Below are 20910 nucleotides of genomic sequence, written 5' to 3'. Positions count from 1 at the left end.
ATGGGGGGTGTCCCTCAGCCTGGCCTGCATCCTCTCCAATCTGGGACCCCTGTGGGATCGGGCCTAAACTGGCAGTCGGACAACCCCCTCGCAATCCAGGACTACTGGCTCCTAACCGCTCACCTGCCTGCCTGCTTGATCTCCCCTAACCACTCTGCCTGCTGGCCTGCTTGCCCCCAACTGCACCCCCCCCGCCAGCCTGATCACCCCCAACTGCCCTCCCCTCCTGGCCTGATCACCCCTAACCACCTCTGCCTCGGCCCTGCCACCATGGCTTTGTCTGGAAGGACATCTGGAAGGTCTTATGGTCCACTTAGCATATTACCCTTTTATTAATATAGATAGGATATGACATACTGCCATAACTATAACATATCTACCAGTATTACTCTATGAGAATACGTACTTCATGCGATAGGAAGACATCTAATATATTACATTGTATATGTTGTAAGTAGTATGAAATACTGTATTCATAGCAATAATATACACTCTGTGACTTCCCTTCCTGATTTGGGAATGGTTCCCCAGTTCTTTGAGCGTTTCCTGGCCCCTAATGTATTTTTGTTTTTGTCATTCAGTGTAACTTTATTTACTGTTTATTGTACATGATTTGAGGTCTTTAATTTCTAACCACCAAAGATTCAAAGGACTATTTTTTCCATGAAGTTTAACATTAACATTAGTGAATTCATGTATTCATGTGTTTTTATTGTAAACATCTGAATTATTCACATTGTCATAGATCCTGAACTCATAAGCGTGGACCATGCACAGGCTGGCAGCAAGCCAGGAAGCCACTCTGCAAGCAAACTGATACTCTGCATAAGGAGAAAAGTCATAGCATAACATTTAATGTCCAACCTGAGTCACCTCAGAATGTTATATATGTTGACTTCTTAATTCATATAGTATCGGGAACTCAACTGCTTGGTTGGTGACGGGGTTGACCTGGTTTAGGAAGGATTACTCCTGAAATAATTAAGGAAAGAGGGGATCAATCTTCCTTCTTGGTTGCTTGCTCCTCCCCAGCACCTTCATCTTTCTTCTCGTCCTCAGCTTCTTGGATATCTTCTCCTTCACCTCCTTTGCAACCTCAAATTCTTCCTTGGCACCTTCTTCCTCTTCCTCTCCTTCCTCTTCCTCAGCCTCTTCCTTCTCCTTCTCCTCCTCTTCAGCTTCTCCTTCAGAAGGGGGTTCATCCTTAGCTTCATTATTAGTAAATAATGAGGCTTTTGCAGCCTCAGTGGTCTCTTCCACCTCAATCTGCTCCTCCTGGGCATGGCTGGTGTATTAAGAAGGGAAAGAGCGAGCAGACATCAAGTAGGAGCTGGTCCGTAAACCACCTTAGGCAGATGGACCAAAGACCTGAGAATTCTGGGAGTAGCCACTGGCTATGATTCCCACTCTGGTGAAACTGAGCTGGGTCTCCTCACCTTCCAAGAGTTTCCTGTAAGCTGCAATGTCAATGTCCAAAGCCATCTTCACATTGAGGAGGTCCTGGTATTCTTTTAAATATTGTGACATTTCACTCTTTGTAGTTCTCAACTCATTTTCTAATTTGTTGATTGTGTCCTGCATAGCACTAATGTCTGCATTCTGCTTATCCTCCAGCTCTTGCAGCTGCTTTCCCAGCACTTTGTTCATGCCCCGGCTTGCTTCCATCTCCAGGGTCTTGGCCTTGAGCAGTCAGCGGCTCTAGAACACCTCCTCCTTGACAGCGTGCACCACGTCTGTGTTCTTGGCAGCGCTCTCGGTCAGCAAGGTAAAGCGGCTCTTGCACCATTCTTCGGCATTCTGCATGTGCTTGGCAGCCAGCTTCTCTTACTGGGCGCGGATGTCCTTGAGCATAGAGGAGAGGTTGGATCTCCACGGAGATCTGAGCATACTGGATCTGCACCTGCAGCTCGTTGATCTCCTCTTCTTGCACCTTCTTGGTATATCAGGCTGTTGATGCATTTTTCTAGCTCAGCGCCAGCGAGAGCTGCCTCATCTGCACCTTTGCATGCCTCCATCAGCCAGCCCTCTGCATCCTCATGGTTCAGCACTTCTTCTTGGTAGCACGCCTGCAGGTTGCTCCCAGCCACTTCAGAGCCCCTGTGCCTCCTAACTGCCCACTTCCCTCTCCTCGCCAGGGACGGGGTGCGGTGGGGCGGGCCACAGGCATCCCATTTTCATTAAAATGTTCAACCGGGGCCTGCTCCACCGGTGTCCGCAGGCGGCCCGGGGGCAGACAGTGATCCCGGAGACCCTGGCCACCCCCACCTGCTTCTGCTCCGTCCTGATCGCCACCTGGACCCCGCGGGCAGCGTCAGGCGCTGTCCATGCTGCCTGCCCAGCCGGATCAATGCCTGGACTCCGCAGGGGGTGTCAGGCGCTGCCTGCTGGAACTGCCTGGTCCCAATTGCTGCCTGTACCCCGCTGGGGGCATCAGACGCTGCCCACCCGGCCTGCCCGGCCACAATTGCCTCCTGGACCCCAGGGCAATGTCAGGCGCTGTCCATGCTGCCTGCCCGGTCCCGATCACGGCCTGGACCCTGCGGGCAACGTCAGGCGCTGTCTGCTGGAACTGCCTGGTCCCAATCGCAGCCTGGACTCCGCGGGGGCATCAGGCACTGCCTGCTCAGCCTGCCTGGTCCAGATCACCGCCTGGAGTGCCGAACCTGCCTGGAGTGTCAGGCGCTGCCTGCCCCGCCTGCATATGCAAATTTATCCGCCATCTTTGTTGGGTTTATTTGCATATCACTCCTGATTGGCTGTGGGCATAGCAGAGGTACAGTCAATTAGCATCTTTCTCTTTTATTAGTGTAGATGATGATTAGTCTCTAGCTTAATTTTATTTTAAGCCCATAAAAAACAATCTGTAGAGGAAAGGACTTTGGATTTGGTTTTGGAACATATAGTCACATAGTCTGCCATTGTCTGTACTGCTCAAGAGTAAATAATGAAAGGCAAAGACAAAAACAACCAGAACAGCTATTTTCAGTCCTCCATGCTCCTGGTAAGCAAAGCTAATTAAACTTCACCCTCATTCTAAGGCCAAATGCAGTCTGAAAATCCCACCTCATTGTCTCTCTCTTTATTGAACTTTCATGCCTCAGTTCCCTTGCTGACTGTTCTGGCTGTTCGCATTCCCATTTTTTCTCTTGCTTAATTAAACCATACACATTATTCAAGATCCACTTTAGATGTCTTCTTGGGGAGACCATTCACAGTATGAGCTCCCCTTCATCCTGCTCCCCCACAGACTGCTGCTTGGATCATCACAGAACTCCAGGTAGCCCAGTGTCCTGTTTCATAGCTGATGAAGGAGCCATATGAAACTTCAGTGATTCTCCTGGGCTTTCTTATGGAGTTACATAGTAAATGTTTTTGTTACTATTATAATATTTGTTTAGCATTTTTGTTTACTCCATTAGAATATGACTTTTTAAAGAAATATGTTATCCTTATTCATCTTTTATTTTTCTTCTCCTCCTCCTACCCAATACTCATCCTTGAATGTAAGAGGTATGCAACAGTTGACTATTTTTTTTAACTTTCTTTTTCACATTGCTCACAATTTTGTCTTTAGCTCAGGGTATTCTTTTCTGCCAGCCCATGTGTAGTAGGTGGAATAATACCCCCATGCCCCTGTAAAGATGTCCATCCCTAAACCTGGAACCTGTGAGCATGTCACCTTGCTGGTAACAATGACATTGTAGGTGTGGTTGAGGTTACTGTCAGTGAGGAGAAAATTCCACTCTGCCTGTCTTGAGTTCCTATGGATGGACTATTAATACAATTGACATAAGACCAGATTAACAGGGGCAGGGGGAATTAATTCATGCTCACAAGAGATCCTATCTAATAAAAAAGTAATATGCAAATTAACCATCACTCCGCTACACCCACAAGCCACGCCCACCAGCCAATCAGGAGCGAATCTGCAAATAAACCCAACCAAGATGGCTACAGCCACAGAGAGCAGGAGGGATGCTTGGGTTTCCCCGGTGATGGAGGAAGCCAAGCTTTCCGCCTGCCCTTGCCAGCCTAGGCCTCCACTCAAGGCTACAAAGTTTCAATGATAGAAGATACATAAACCCAAACAGAAATGGCAGCAGCCACAGAGCTGGAAAGAGCAGGAGGCTAGGGTCGCCCGCGGCGATGGAGGAAGCCAAGCTTTCTGCACACCCTGGCCGGCCCAGGCCTCTGCTTAAGGCTACAAAGTTTCAATTATAGACGATACATAAATCCCCCAAAAATGGCTGCCGCCACAGAGCAAACAGAAGGCTTGGCTCCGCTCCAGGCTACAAAGTTTCAATTGTAGAAGATAAATAAACTCCAGATACCAGAGCCTCTGCTTGGGTGGCCAGGGGGCGTGGCCGGCCTGCAAACAACCATAGGCCCCTCGCCCAGGCTGCCTCATGCCCTGAGGGACCCCCCCCCCCACCCCGATCCAGAACACCCTTCAGGGCAAACCAGCTGGCCCCCACCTGTGCACCAGGCCTCTATCCTATCTAATAAAAGAGTAATATGCAGATTGGCCATCACTCCAACACACAAGATGGCTGCCCCCATGTGGTCAAAGATCCCGCCCCCATGTGGACACAAGATGGCCACCACAAGATGGCCAGCAGGGGAGGGCAGTTGGGAGGAACCAGGCCTGCAAGGGAGGGCAGTTGTGGGTGATCAGGCCAGCAGGGGAGGGCAGTTGGGAGGGTCCAGGCCTGCAAGGAAGGGCAGTTGGGGGTGATCAAGCCTGCAGGGGAGGGCAGTTAGGGGTGACCAAGCCGGCAGAGGAGGGAAGTTGGGGGCAACCAGGCCTGCAGGGAAAGGCAGTTGGGAGGGACCCAGGCCTGCAGGGGAGAGCAGTTGGGGGGGACAAGGCCTGCAGGGGAGGGCAGTTAGGGGTGACCAGGCCTGCAGGGGAGGGCAGTTAGGGGAAAACAGGCTGGCAGGGGAGCAGTTAGGAATCAATCAGGCTGGCAGGGGAGTGGTTAGGGGGTGATCAGGCTGGCAGGTAGAAGCGGTTAGGGGCAATCAGGAAGGCAGGCAGGTGAGCAGTTGGGAGCCAGCAGTCCTGGATTTTGAAAGGGATCCCAGATTGGAGAGGGTGCAGACTGGGCTGAGGGACACACCCCCCTGTGCACGAATTTAGTGCACTGGGACTCTAGTCATAAAGGATGCTCTGAGAAATGCTGAACCAGTCAGTTTTTTTCTACTTTTTATTTTTTTAATTTTTAATTTTTAATTTCTTTATTGATTACGGTGTTACATATGTGTCCTTATTCCCCCATTACACCCTCTACTCCCCATGCCCTCACCCCCCTGTTGTCTGTGTCCATTGATTAGGCTTATATGCATGCATACAAGTCCTTTGGTTGATCTCTCCCCCTTACCCCCTCCCTCCCCTACCTTCCCTCTGAGGATTAATGGTCTGATCGATGTTTCTCTGTCTCTGGATCTATTTTTATTCATCAGTTTATGTTGTTCATTATATTCCATAAATGAGTGAGATCATGTGATATTTATCTTTCTCTGCCTGGATTATTTCAATTAGCATAATGCTCTCTTGTTCCATCCATGCTGTTGCAAATGGTAAGAACTCCTTCTTTTTTACTGCAGCGTAGTATTCCATTGTGCAGATGTACCACAGTTTTTTAATCCACTCATCTCCTGTTGGGCACTTAGGCTATTTCCAAATCTTAGCTATTGTAAATTGTGCTGCTATGAACATAGGGGTACATATGTCCTTTCTAACTGATGTTTCTAGTTTCTTGAGATATATTCCTAGAAGTGGGATCACTGGGTCAAATGGGAGTTCCATTTTTAGTTTATTGAGGAAACTCCATACTGTTCTCCACAGTGGCTGCACCAGTCTGCATTCCCACCAGCAGTGCACAGGTGTCCCTTTTTCTCTGCATCGTGCCAACACTTGTCCTTTGTTGATTTGTTGATGATAGCCATTCTGGTGTGAGATGGTACCTCATTGTCATTTTAATTTGCATCTCTCAGATAATTAGTGATTTTGAGCATGTTTTCATATGTCTCTTGGCCTTCCTTCTGTCTTCTTTCGAAAAGTATCTATTTAGGTCTGTTGCCCATTTTTTGATTGGGTTGTTTATCTTCCTTTTGTTAAGTTGTATGAGTTCCCTGTAAATATTGGAGATTAAGCCCTTATCGGTGATAACATTGGCAAATATGTTCTCCCATGCAGTGGGCTTTCTTGTTGTTTTGTTGATGACTTCTTTTTCTGTGCAAAAGCTTTTTATTTTGATGTAGTCCCATTTGCTTATTTTCTCTTTAGTTTCCATTGCCCTAGGAGTAGTATCAGTGAAGAAGTTTCTTCAACATATGTCTGAGATTTTGCTGCCTATGGATTCCTCTAGTATTTTTATGGTTTCCTGTCTTATGTTTAAGTCCTTTATCCATTTTGAGTTTATTTTTGTGTATGTGTAAGTTGGTGGTCTAGTTTCATTTTTTTGCATGTATCTGTCCAATTTTCCCAACACCATTTATTGGAGAGACTGCCTTAACTCCATTGTATGTTCATGCCTCCTTTTTCGAATATTAATTGGGCATAGTGGTTTGGGTCAATTTCTGGGTTCTCTATTCTATTCCATTGATCTATATGTCTGTTCTTGTGCCAGTACAAGGCTGTTTTGAGAACAGTGGCTTTGTAATACAGCTTGATATCTGGTATTGAGATCCCACCTACTTTGTTCTTCTTTCTCAGGATTGCTGCAGCTATTCGGGGCCTTTTTTTTATTCCAGATGAATTTTTGGAAAGTTTGTTCTAGGTCTGTGAAATATGTCATTGGTATTTTAATGGGGATTGCATTGAATCTATATAGATTGCTTTGGATAGAATGGACATTTTGATGATGTTGATTCTACCAATCCATGAACACGGTATGTTCTTCCATCTGTTTATATCTTCCTCTATCTCTTTTTTCATTGTCCTGTAGTTTTCTGCTTATAGGTCTTTTACCTCCTAGTTAAGTTTATTCCTAGGTATCTTAATTTTTTGGGTGCAATGGTAAATGGGATTGCTTTTTTAGCCTTTCTTTCTGTAAGTTCATTATTGGTGTATAGAAATGCCATAGATTTCTTGGCATAAATTTGTATCCTGCTACATTGCCGAATTCATTTATTAAGTCTAATAATTTTTGATGTAGTCTTTAGGGTTTTCTTTGTACAGTATCATGTCTTCTGTGAATAAGGACAATTTTACTTCTTCTTTTCCAATTAGGATGCCTTGTATTTCTTCTTTTTGTCTGATCACAATGGCTAGTATTTCCAGTAATATGTTGAACAGGAGTGGTGAGAGTGGGCATCCCTGTCTTGTTCTTGTTTTTAGGGGAAATGGTTTTAGTGTTTGCCCATTGAGTATAATGTTGGCTGTGGGTTTGTCATATATGGCTTTTATGATGTTGCGGTATGATCCTTCTATTCCCACCTTGCTGAGAGTTTTTATCAAGAAAGGGTTTTGGATTTTGTCAAATGCTTTTTCTGTGTCAATTGATATGACTGGGATTTTTATCTCTCAATTTGTTTATGTGATGAATCATGTTTATTGATTTGTGGATATTGCACCATCCTTGCATCCCTGGGATAAATCCTACTTGGTCATGGTGTATGATCTTTCTGATGTACTGCTGGATCCCATTTGCTAGGATTTTGTTGAGGATTTTGGCATCTCTGTTCATGAGGGATATTGGCCTGTAATTCTCTTCCATTGTGTTGTCTTTATCTGGTTTTGGTATTAGGGTGATGCTGGCTTCATAGAAGGAGCTTGGAAGTGTTCCTTCCTCTTGAATTTTTTGGAATAGTCTGAGGAGGATAGGTTTTAGTTCTTCCTTGAATGTTTGGTAAGACTCCCCTGTGAAGCCATCTGGCCCTGGGCTTTTGTTTGCTGGAAGCTTTTTGATAACTGCTTCAATTTCTTCCATAGTTATTGGCCTATTGAGATTTTTGGAATCTTCCTGTTTGAGTTTTGGAAGGTTGTACTTTTCTAGGAATATGTCCATTTCCTCCAGGTTGTCCAGTTTGTTGGAATAGAGTTGTTCGTAGTATTTTTAACAATCCTTTGTATTTCGGTGGGGTCTGTTGTTATTTCACCTCTTTCATTTCTGATTTTGTTTATTCGGGTCCTCTCTCTTTGCTTCTTGGTGAGCCTGGCTAGAGGTTCATCAATCTTGTTTATCCTTTCAAAGAACCAGCTCTTGGTTTCATTGATCTTTTGGATTGTTTTTTTTTTTGTTTTTGTTTTTTGTTTTTTTTTTTTTTTTTTATCTCTATGTCATGTATTTCTGCTCTGATCTTTATTATCTTCTTCCTTCTACTCACTTTGGGCTTTTTTTGTTGCTTTCTTTCTAATTCTTTAAGTTGTAGCGTTAGATGATTTATTACCATTTTTTCTTTCTTTTCTTTTTTTTTTTTTTTTTTTTTTTTGAGGTAGGCCTGTAGCTCTATAAACTTCCCTCTAAGGACTGCTTTCATTGTGTCCCATAAATTTTGGATTGTTGTGTTTTTATTGTTATTAGTTTCCAGGATGTTTTTAATTTATTCTTTGATCTCTTTGGTAACCCCATCACTGTTTTATAGCATGCTATTCAGCTTCCAAGTATTTGAATTTTGGGGGCTGTTTTTATTGTAGTTTATTTCTAATATTATGCCATTGTGGTCTGAGAAAATGCTTGATATGATTTCAATCTTCTTGAATTTGGGGAAACTTTGCTTGTGACCCAATATGTGGTCTATTTTTGAAAATGTCCCATGTGCACTTGAGAAGAATGTATATTCTGTGGCTTTGGGGTGAAATGTTCTGAAGACGTCAATTAATTCCATCTGATCTAGTGAGTCATTTAGGATTGCTGTTTCTTTGATGATTTTTTTGTCTAGAGGATTTATCCAGTGATGTCAGTGGTGTATTAAAGTCCCTTAGTATGATTGTATTGTTGTTGATTTCTCCCTTGATATCTCCCAGGAGTTTTTTTTATGTATTTGGTTGCTCCTGCATTGGGTGCATATATGTTTATCAGGGTTATATCCTCTTGTTGTATCAATCCCTTTAGTATTATGAAATAGCCTTCCGTATCTCTTGTTATGGTCTTCACTTTGAGGTCTATTTTGTCAGATATAAGTATTGCTACCCCAGCTTTTTTTTCATTTCCATTTTCCTGAAAGATATTTTTCCATCCCTTCACTTTAAGTCTGTGTGAGTCCCTTGTTCTGAGGTGGATCTCTTGTAGACAGCATATATATGGGTCATGTTTTTTTTTTTTTATCCATTCAGTCACTCGATGTCTTTTGATTGGAGCATTTAGTCCATTTATGTTTAAAGTTATTATTGAAAGGTACTTGTTTGTAGCCATTTTTATTTTTTGTTCCTGTGTTCTTTCTTACCTTTTTATTTCTTCTTTTTACACCAGTCCCTTTGGCATTTCTTGCATTGCTGGCTTGGTAGTGATAAATTCCATTAGCCTTGTTTTGTCTGTGAAGCTCCTGATTTCCCCTTCAATTTTGAATGATAGTCTTGCTGGATAGAGTATTCTTGGATTCAGTCCCTTGCTTTGCATCACTTTGTAAATTTCCTTCCATTCTTTTCTGGCCTGATGTGTTTCTGTTGAGAAATCATTTGATAATCTGTTGGGGGATCCTTTGTAGGTAACTCTCTGTCTCTCTCTTGCAGCCTTTAAGATTCTCTCTTTGTCGATAATATTTGCCATTGTAATTATGGCGTGTCTTGCTGTGGGTCTTTTGAGATTCATCTTGCTTGGGACTCTTTGTACTTGAGTAACTTTTTTCTTCCCCATATCAGGGAAGATTTTTGTCATTATTTCTTCAAATAAGTTTTCTAATCCTTGCTGCTCTTCTTGTCCTTCTGGCAGCCCTATTATTTGTATGTTGTTTCATTTCATGTTGTCCCATAGCTCCCTTAGGCTCTCCTCCTGTCTTTTAATTTTTTTCTCCCATTGAAGTTCAGTTTGGGTGTGTTTTGCTTCCCTGTCTTCTAATTCGCTAATTTGGTCCTCTGCTTCTCCTAGTCTACTGTTGAAAGTTTCCATGGTGTTTTTTATTGCAGCTATATCACTCTTCATTTCTTCTTGATTCTTACATAAGTTATTGATTTTTTTCGTCCATTTCTTCTTGATTCTTACATAAATTGTTTATTTTTTCCTCCATCTGGTTTATGAACTGTATGACCCTTATTCTGAATTCTTTTTTTGTGACATATTGTTTGCCTCTGTTTTGTTTAGCTGCTTTTCTGGTGATTCCTCCTTTTCTTTCCTTTGGGGGTTTCTTTGTCTACCCGTTTTTGGTCTCACCGACTGATCTAGATGTTGAGTCGTGCAGGGGCTGCTCCTTGGGTTGCAGTGGCTCCTCAGGCTGCAGTTGCTCCTCAGGCGGTCACTGAAGTGGCTGCTTCTCAGTTGGCAGCGGCTCCTCTGGTGGATGCTGTTCGCAGCAGTGGTGTCTCCTCTGGCTGGTGGGGGTGGGTTGCTCACATGGCTGCTGCTCCTCAGACAGGGGCAGACTGCTCACATGGCTGCTGCTCCTCGGATCAGGACTGGCTGCATGCTGATGCTGTTCCTCAGATGGAGCGGGCTTCTCATGAGGCTGCCATTTTTTGGACAGGAGCAGGTTGCTAGCCGGGCTGGTGCTCTTTGTACAGGTGCGGGCTCCTCAAGCAGCTGTTGCTCTTCAGATGGGGGACGGGCTGCTTGCGTGGCTGCTGCTCCTCAGGCAGGAGTGAGCTGCACATGTGGCTGCTGCTCCTTGGATGGGGGTGGGCAGCTCACCCAGCTGTTGCTCGTCGGACCGGTGCAGGCTGTGTGTGGCTGCTGCTCCTTGGATCAGTGCGGTCTGTGCAGGGCTGCTGCTCCTTGGATGTGGTTGGTCTGCTCGTGTGACTGCTGCTCCTCGGTCCTGGGCAGGCTGCTCGGGCAGCTGCTGCTCCTCAAATGGGTGCAGGCTGCTTGCGGCACTGCTGTTCTTCGTATGGGTGCAGGCTACTCACACAGCTGCTGCTCCTCAGATGGGGCAGGTTGCCGGTGCAGCTGCTATTCTTCGGACAGGTGCAGGGTGTGGGCTGCGTGTAGCTGCTGCTCCTCAGATGGGGACAGGCTGTGTGGGGCTAATGTTCCTCAAATGTGGGCAGGCTGCTCTTGCAGCTGCTGCTCCTCAGATGGGACAGGCTGCTCGCATCATTGCTGCTCTTCGGACAGGAGAGTGAGCCACTTAAACAGATGCTGCTCCTTGGACAGGGGCCGGCCACGTGAGGCTGCTGCTCTTAGGCCTGGGGCAGGCTGCTCGCGGGGCTGCTGCTCCTTGGACAGGAGTGGGCTGCTCACGTGTCTGCTGCTCGCGTGGTTGCAATGCCCTGGGCTACTGAGTCTCCTTCGCCAATTTGGGTTGGATGTTACTTGTTTCAGCTGTTCTTTCTATCTGCTCCGGTACAAGGCTCAGGACACATCTGTCTATTCTGCCGCCATTTTGTCTCCTTTTTCTACTTTTTAGATAAAGAAGCAATAAATTTGTGAATATTTGACAGGACAAACACACTTAGATTTGGGTACTCCTTAGTGAGGAACATAAAAAAAGTTTGGGCTTGGGTAGCAAATTGGTAAAGAGGGAACAGAGTTTTTTATGTCAGCTTTTGGCCCTGGATTCCTTAACTTTAGGAGCTAGTGATAAGGGTGTCTCTCTCAGCCTTCCTGCAGCAAGGAGGGCACCCTTCTCAGAGCAGACTTATTCCCTCTATTCAAGGAGATGAGAGAGGGTCCAATGCCCTTCTTGCACTGGCTGCTTGTCACATAACTTTCATTCAAAGCAATCACTATGGAAGGATATTTTGGGGGAGGCCTTCCCTGGGCTTGAACATTACCAGCCTGGAGATGGGATTATTCCCTGTATCATTGAAGTGGGCTCATTCTAAACATAGAAGCTCTTATCAATCAGATAACCTTTCCTGGCTCTGGGTGATTGACATGGTGACAGATGAAGGTCAGATAAATGACACATGAGAAGGAGTCCATGCGTTACTGCTGGTTTTGAAGTCTGAGGAGGAGACCAGACACCGGGGAATGCAGGCTACATCTAAAAGCTGGAAAGGACAAGAAACAGGTTCTCTCTGTATTAGTTTCTCAAGGCTGTCCTGAGAAATAACCACAAACTTGGTGGCTTAAAACAACAGAAGCATATTTTCTCACCTTCTGCAGTCTGGGAGCCCATATTAAAGGTGACAGCAAAATCCTGCTTTTTCCAAAGTCTCTAGGAGTGAACACTTTTTGCTTCTTCTTTAAAAAAAAATCGTATTGATTGATTGATTTGAGAGATAGAAACGGGGAGAGAGAGATAAACCGACTTTGTTGTTCCACCCAGGTACTCACTCATTGGTTGATTCTTGCATGTGCCCTGACCAGGGATCCAACCAAATGAGCTAGCCCTCCAGGCTGTGACCTCATCTTAACCTCACTAATTACACCTGCAAAGACTCTATTTTCAGAAAAAAAAGGCACATTCTGAGATTCCAGGTGGACATATACTTCGGGGGTCTCCATTCAACTAGGTATACTCCCTTACAGCCTCCAGAAGGAAGGTAACCCTGCCCACTCCTGGGTATTATGTGGTAAGTCCCACTTTGTAATTCAACCTGCAGGCTGTCAAATAATACATTTGTGTCGATTGTCATTAAATTTGTGGTAATTTGTTCCAGTAGCTATAGGAAACTGTACACCATTTTGTTTGGAGTCAGCAATTTTCTCTTATTATCAACCACACACATTACGTTTACCCTGTGCTCTTTTCAATCACTGAGGACTACCTATTCTTAAATATGACAGAGGAACGCAATTCCCTGCTGGGGATCTCTTCAGTAAATTCCAGTAAAGGACACTGCAATGTTCTGGGACGTCCTCCTGTGCTTTCTGTTGGTGTGAACGTATGAAGGGCTGTGTTATTACCATAAGGGGCATTGCTCTGGGACCATAAAACTGGCCATAAACCTTTACCATCTTTGGAGCTTCTTGGATTTAATACACTGAGCTATTAAACTCTGACTCACACATGCATGTTTTCTCATAACTCACCAAAACATGGGAAACAGTGGCAGCAAACTCTTCATTCACAGCTAAACCTGAACAATTCAAACAGTATGTATGGATACCTTTGATTTCACACCCAAAGTAATATAAGTAACAGAGTGATGTTGCAGAATAAGGTAGCTGTTGCCAAATTATTACTTGCCATTTATTTATAAAAACTGCTAGGAAGATACCATAAATTCCTGCTCAGTCTTTACTTTTAAGTTGTTCCTTCATTTTAGTTCAACCAAGATATTAAACAGGAGACAGCGAGTAAATCATAGCTTCCCCTGGGAACTGCAGAGATTGGAGAAGATCGTGGGAGAGACATGCTCACACTGCCATGGCGTGCTACTCTGGTGGCTGCACTTCCAAAACTGTCAGGAACACGTGGGACTGAATCCTTAAGAGATGGCCTGGTCCTCGCCTGTTTATGTAAGGTCAAAGTAATCCATGCCGGGTCTTCATCATTCATTCCTCAATTTAGAATTTTCATCTAGTTACCTTCTTGAAATTTGAGGATTATGATATAGATTTCTAATATGTTATTTCAGTACAAAATGTTTACACTTTAAAACAGAATAGCTCTCTGTCAAAAAATCAGGAGAATTAAATTAGGAGGAATTTTGGAAGACATTATGCTGTTAGGAGCTAAGTGCATTTTTGTCTCAGAATTTTTGACTGATATATATATATATATATGTGTGTGTGTGTGTGTGTGTGTGTGTGTGAATAATATACATATGTGTGTCTATATGTATATGCGTGTGTGTGTGTGTGTGTGTGTGTGTGTGTATGGAGAGAGAAAGAGAGAGAGAGAGATGACAGGATACCTGTATATATTTTCTGACACATGGCATTGAATACATTCCACATTTCTGTGTCTGTTCAAGTAAAATAAAATTTCTATATTAAGCCCTGCAAATGAGATCAGAATTCTCACCAAATTAGCAAATGCAGAGCTAAAGATAAATTTCATCTTTGACATATTCTCTTGGGAGACTTCTAGACATTCAAATATAAAATGAGGAGCGAGATAACCTCCATGGTGAACCCAATTTGCTTTTGTGTCCTAACCAAAGCATGTAATAATCACTTGTGGTAGATTAGTGGTCCAGCTTGCTTTATTGTGCAGAAAGAAATGAGACACATAATAGGCAATATCTCAGGCTGCCGGAAGACAGTTCTGCAGGTGTCACGGTGGATGGTGCAGGCTGCTGCTCATTTCACTTGTCCACAGGAGTCCCCACCCCCTGAGACAAAGAGCTAATCCGTGTCCTGTCTGAGACACCCAGAACACCCCTGGCCCTGGCACTCCTACCAGGAACGAGGATCTTTCTGAGGCAAGATGGCTATAAAACTAAACTCAGGTGCCAACTGCAATGCATGTCAGCACCAGAGCCTTGAGGCTGTGCGTGGAGAATCGGGTGACAGAAATTAATGTCCCCATGTCTGCTTGTTTCAAAGCTTGATAGCACCCGATTGTCAGGTTTCCCCTCAGGCTAAGAATCATGGAGTGATGGGCTCTCCTAGTTTCTGGAGGGACAGGATTAACAGTGCAGGCACTTTAAGGGGAACAATTCAGTGGAGGTGTCAGCCAAGTCCCTTTGTTGAAAGGCTTCATGATCCCAGGTGGTCTGTATGCCAGGGATTTCGCCACCTGTTATATAGTGACCAGAGTAAGGGCCAGGGGGCTGAAAACGGGCTTCTAGTACTTGCTTTGCCTTTGACATGTGGCATTAACAAACACTGAGAATTTTTGAGTTTTATTTCTCCTCCTTAAAGTAGAGATAACTTTACTTTCCCTAACTATTCCCTAAATAATTATTTTCCCATACTGTTTACTTGTTAGTTCCCTAAATAGCAATCACATGAAAGTAAATTTACAACAGTAAATTTCTCTGCCAAAGTGTAAATTTCTCTGCCAAAGCAAGATGAAGTATTACTATCATGGCCTTTGTATCTCAAAAACAAAAATAAAAATGTCCCCCTTTTATCAGTAAGTTAGAAAGCATGATCCCCACTTCTCACATCCACATGGGAGTCTGCCAAAGAGAAATCCATTACCTCACCTGCGATCAGGAAGCAGGACGATTCAGAAGGAAGCAGGGCCCCTCTTCCCTGGTTTCTAATCACAGGGGAGGCTCGGCGGGCGGTGGGGGTCATGACCAGAGTTGAACGTTAAGCAAGTAAACTCTCTGCCTTCTTGACACTCCAGGATATCTCCAATTACTTTCAAAGATACTAATTTACCAGATACAATTTTAACCAAAATTGATTTTAATTCGCTTTTAGAGGAGGTTGGTCAGTCATGCTGAAAGTGTATCCATTAGACTGTCTCATCAAAAATGGTTGGGAAACAGGTCTTTAAAATAACAATCACTAATATTAATCCCAGGTTTTGTTTCAAGAGACTCACATCACAATCCCAGCATTGATCTTATCGATCTTCATAAAAACCTTGAGGAGGAAGGAGGAAAACAAGCACAGCCTTAATTTTCTGACTAAGGGAAGATGCAAGTGAGGCTGGGACCCAGCAGGGTGGGCAGGGAAGGGTGTCTCTGGAGATCTCTAGATTTTTCTGGATAGTGTGAGCTCCCCTCCCCTCCTAAATTGCAGTGTGGCATGAATATTCATGAGATCGAACCACTTACCCTTATCCTATGTATGCTATCACCATCAACAGCTTTCAGGCTTTTAAATTCCACTCTGAAATTATTCAGTCCTTTGATTCTTTTTTTTAAAGTAACACTGTTTAGAAAAGCACCCTGGTGCTTACATAATTTGTGGAGGCAAATGTGAAATTAGAAGACTCTGAATTTATGCTCCCAGAGTAAAAGACATCTGCTTTCGGGAAAACAAAAGGACATAAATTCAATATTAGACAAGAATTCCAGTCTCTCCTCCCCCACTAGGGCATTTCAGACACAGGGATTTAATGACCAGCTAGACCAAGTTCTGCTAATTAAGCGTCTGCACATAGAATATAGCGGATTTATTATTTCCAAGCCTTTAATGTCTAATTATTTACAGAACATTTAGCCGAGGGCAGAGAAACCATAAAAGAGTCTCATGACCTTCAGGCTCTTTGTAAAGTGGATTCCTGGCAAGAGGAGCCTGAAACAGGCTTGTGAACAGGAAATCCCAGCGGCTTTTCTTTCCAACTACTGCGCAGCATCAACTTAATTATCTCCCAGCCATGGTGCAGGGGAGATGCTGGGGTGCAAGTCCCATGGATTGTTAGCATGCTACTCTGATTTTACATAATGACTTTTTCTCAGTGTTACCTTCATTGTTGCTGACAAGTATCAATTAAAGGACACAAAGAAAACATGTATGTTAGAGTCTGAGAGCTAATGTTTGCCTGACCCTACTATTTTCAGCTAAGTACTAGTAGATGTACTCTCTATGTGTGCAGTTAATGGTATATGCAAACAGACAGGCACATAGTTCCTCTATATCCTCCAAGTTATTTCCAAATCAAAACCTAAGGTGTGAGTGGTCAGAGCAAGAAAGGTTCATAGAGAGGCATATCTATGATTGTGAACATTTTGAACAGCTTTATTGAGTTACTAGTGGCCCGGTGCACTGATTCATGAACATTGAAAGGTAATTAGAATGTGGCTGGTGGGGTGGGACTGGGCTAGACAGGCTGAACATGCTCTGGAGCCAACCTCCCGCAGTCCCTCCCCAGCCAACAGCACCTGGGGTGGCGCTGCGGCTTGGCAGTAAACCATATTTGGGGCTGATAGTGCCCCAGCAACAACATAACCCACGACCGAAGGTGGAATCTGCAAGGCCCCACGAGGAATCAGGCTCCCTCCTCTCTGGTTCCAGGGGTGTCACCCGAGAACCTCCGCTGCCAAGTCACCACAGCTCGGCAGCTCCTGCATTGAGCATCTGCCCCCTGGTGGTCAGTGCATGTCATAACTACCAGCTGGTCAGCCAGTAGGCTGGTTGCTTTGCCTTTTATATATATAGATAATTCACATACTATAGAATTCTCCTATGTAAAGTGTGCAATTCACTGGGTGTTGGTATATTCATAGATGTGTGGGATTATCATCACAGCCAATTTTAAGATATTGTATTACCTCAGGTAGAAAACCCATACCCTTTAATTAATAACCCCATCTGCCCTCCCCATTTTCCAGAGCACCTGTACATTGTACATTCCCACCAGCCTTGTATGGGAGCTTTAAAGGGTCATTCAGTTTTTCTGTGTTTTTTTTTTCATGCCTTAGGTTCTATACCACCCATCCTTGGCAATTTCATTCTCTCTGAGTGGGAATAAGGCCACCAGACATCCATTCATATTCTCTTCATCATCAAACTTTCCTACATAGATGTGGTATTTGAATCCCTTAGCACAGTGGTCGGCAAACCACGGCTCGTGAGCCACATGCGGCTCGCGAGCCGTGGTTTGCCGTTCTGTTGACTAATGAGTTTGCCGACCACTGTCATATACTACCCTTTACCTCTTTGCACACAATATGCCACAATTGCCTAATCCTCACAGCTTCCAACTACATGGTAACATTTAGTCTAACCCTATCACTAACTAGGGGCTCCCTGATTGGCCACATGACAGGGTGGACCAGAGGATTACGCCATTTCATGTAAAGGGCTCCCCCTATGGTGGCTCCATGCATTACCTGACTTGCAAAGACTACCTCCTTCTTTTCCTCTGAGTGGCTCTGTGAGGTGAGGCTTCAGAAGGTAGCTTCTTTCTAATCCAAGTTAAGCCAACGCTGTCTGTGTGACAGGGACCTGGAGGCATCCTCTCTCAACTTTATTTACCTCATGTATAAACATGCTGGAACAAGAATAAAATATCACAAGGTAACATACGAAGTAACTGTTCATCTCCATGCGTTTCCTTCCTTTCTTCCTTTCTTCATTCCTTCCTTCCTATGGGATAAGTGTGAGGTCACAAAGCCCAATCTATTTATTCAGCTCACTTAATGAAAAAAGGGCAAAAACTATGACTCACACTCTGATGTTTTAATTAAAACTAATAAATTCTTTTGGCATACCAGTTTGGGCTTGAGTAATGTTCTTATTTGTTGGAAACAATAAATATGAGAAAATTTAGGTCTCTGGGGGATTGCTAATTAAATTTATTCATTCACTTTTTTTTCTTAAATACTGAGATGCCTTTATTACCTTGTAGCATTAAATTGTTGGTGTGTTAGTTGTTTTCTAGTTATTACCATATTCATACTTTGCAGTCTCATTTTGGTAATAGTTTTATAAAACACAAATTTCTGGCATCCACTGATCTAGACAGTATGTGCTGGTAAATTTTTCTTATAAAGGGCTACATAGCAAAGAGTTTCATTTTGGCCAATCATGGGGCTCTGTAGTGATTACTCAACTCTGCGGTTGTAGGCGAAAGTAGATGTAGATGATAGTAAGTTATAGGCATGGTCAGATTTTACCTAGACTCATAGAGGATCATCAGGATGCCACACCAACTCCTGGACACATGGGAAGTGGTCACCTGGGATAAGGACACTATCTTCTCCATAGACTCCTGGGAAGGACAGTGGGGTGGGGTTGAGGTTACTGCCCTCACATTCATTTACAGAGTCCTTGCTGATAACTTTCTTGAAGCCCAGGTTAGAAGATGAATATCAATGGTGATGGGTAAATGGTGGTTTATTAAGTGAGTTACCAAGGAGGGACAAAAATATTCACTATGTTGCTTCTACCAGGAAGAGCAACATCAAGTGACTTCAGTGGAACACAGTCACCCAGATAAGGAATGAAGCCAACTTCTGAGGCCCATTAAAGTAGGTGAGAGAGAAATAGGAGAGGAAAAGACTGCAGATAAGGGTGTAAGCAGCCCTTTTCCTGGGGATGACCAAGTGCAGAACTGTCAGAAGTGTGTCCTCGCCACTGAGGTGGAGCCGGATCTCTGTGATGGACTATCTCACAGGAACAGGGGGACCCAGGATGGAGAGGATTTTTGGAAACTGTGTGAAATTTTGTGATTCTTGCTGTGGAACTTCTGGTGCTTGCTCATCATTCAATTTATGGCAGGTGAGTGGGTTTTGTGGATCTGGCTAAAGATTTGAGCTTATGAACATAATATCCATGTTCTTTGTATCATTATTAACTAAAACTCAATGGGCACCTCCTATTGCTAGACACTGTCCTGTGTGTTAGATCTTCTGACATATGTATTACATACATGGCAAGATTCAGTGATAAATATAAGTTATGGCAACAAGATCATGCCAGATAAGTCAGTTTGGGCAATTGCATCTTGAAAGTAAATGGTCTGAACAAACTAGAACCTAAGTAGACAAGGCTGGAGGCTTGGTGTATTTCTTATGATTGCTGTGTAACAAATTACCCCCAAACTTCAAGGCTTAAACTACCTGAGGCTCTGTGGTTCGGGAACTGGGATTAATTTAGCTGGGTGGTCCTGGCTGAGGTTTTTTTCATGCGTTTTCATTTAATCTATTGGCTAGAGCTGCAGTCATCTCAGGAATTGGGGGAGGGCTGCTTCCAAATGTACTCATGTAATTGTTGGCAGGCCTCAGTTCCCTGCTGACTATTGGTCAGAAACTTCAGTTCCGTACCACGTGCATCTTTCCTGGGGGCTGCTCACATCACAGTTGGCTTTACCCAGACAAGAACAAGCAAGCTGAGACCTGAGAGAGAGAAAGAGGAAAGGAGAGAGAGTCAAAATGAAAGTTGATGTTATTTTTATAACCTAAATTGGAAGGTGACATCATTACTTCATATGGTACTGGTCACACAGACCAACCCTGGTACAACATGGGAGAGGCTTCCCAAGGGTGTACATGCAAGGAGACACTGAAGACCACCTCGGAGGCTGGCTATCACACCTGCATTATCTTTGGAATGAACACATTTCTAGACAGTTTCCAGGCCCGGCTGCAGGAAGGTGTTCATATGCTTGGGAACAGATTGAGATGGGTTCAGCTGTGGGTGATCCCAAAGGCTGCACCAAAGGGCTGCCCATTATCTCTGCTCCCCACAGGAGGCGGTGTTAGTTAAACACACCGACATCAATGTACAATGAGAGCAATCACTCTTCTTGTCAGGCTGAAAACACCCAAGATGTGTGGACTGTGAGAGGGAGAAACTGGCAAAAAAAAAAAAAAAAAAAAAAAGCAGAAGATGGAGAAATGGAAAATAGCCCATTAGGGACATTGGTACAGACAGAACAATGATATTTGTCAGTCATAATCAATGTAGACAGTGTAGCCTAACATGCAAAAGAAATCCTCCTTTGGAAAGTTCACCCCGATCACAAATGCTAACGTCTCCCTGTGTCAGACAAACTCACTGGCTTTTTGATAATGAATGTCTGAACAATCACACTCCTTAAAACCCATCCATGGCTCCTGGAGAACGCATCAGAAGAGAGTCTTTTTAAATAGTGATGAGCTACTCACACATCCATCAAGTTATTCCCTGCTAAACAAAGCAGCCACTCTCCTCAATCTGGTGCCAGCATTTCCCTCTGTACTTGCTGTATGGAGATGAAATGGAGAGACACACAGGCTATGAGGGAAAATTTGAAAGAGCTTCTTCAGAGGGACCTAGATGCATGTTGCTGTTGAGTGAAAACTTCTAGGGCAGCGTGAGGAAGCTCCACTCAGCAGTTGGTCACTTTCACTTATGTGTCCCCATAGATGATGCTCACCAGTGAAGATCACCATGAATGGCAGGCATGGACCAGGGAGAAATTCACTAGGATTATGGGGGTTCAGCAGAGCCACTGCGACCTGATCTTTCTATGTGAAATAGCTACCTGTGAGTGAGGGGAGCGGAGAGGAGGGCATTGTGTATTGTGAACTTA

The sequence above is a fragment of the Plecotus auritus genome (genome assembly GCF_963455305.1).
Source record: "Plecotus auritus genome assembly, chromosome: 7".
NCBI lineage: Eukaryota > Metazoa > Chordata > Mammalia > Chiroptera > Vespertilionidae > Plecotus > Plecotus auritus.
Note: the sequence above shows the minus strand (reverse complement) of the source record.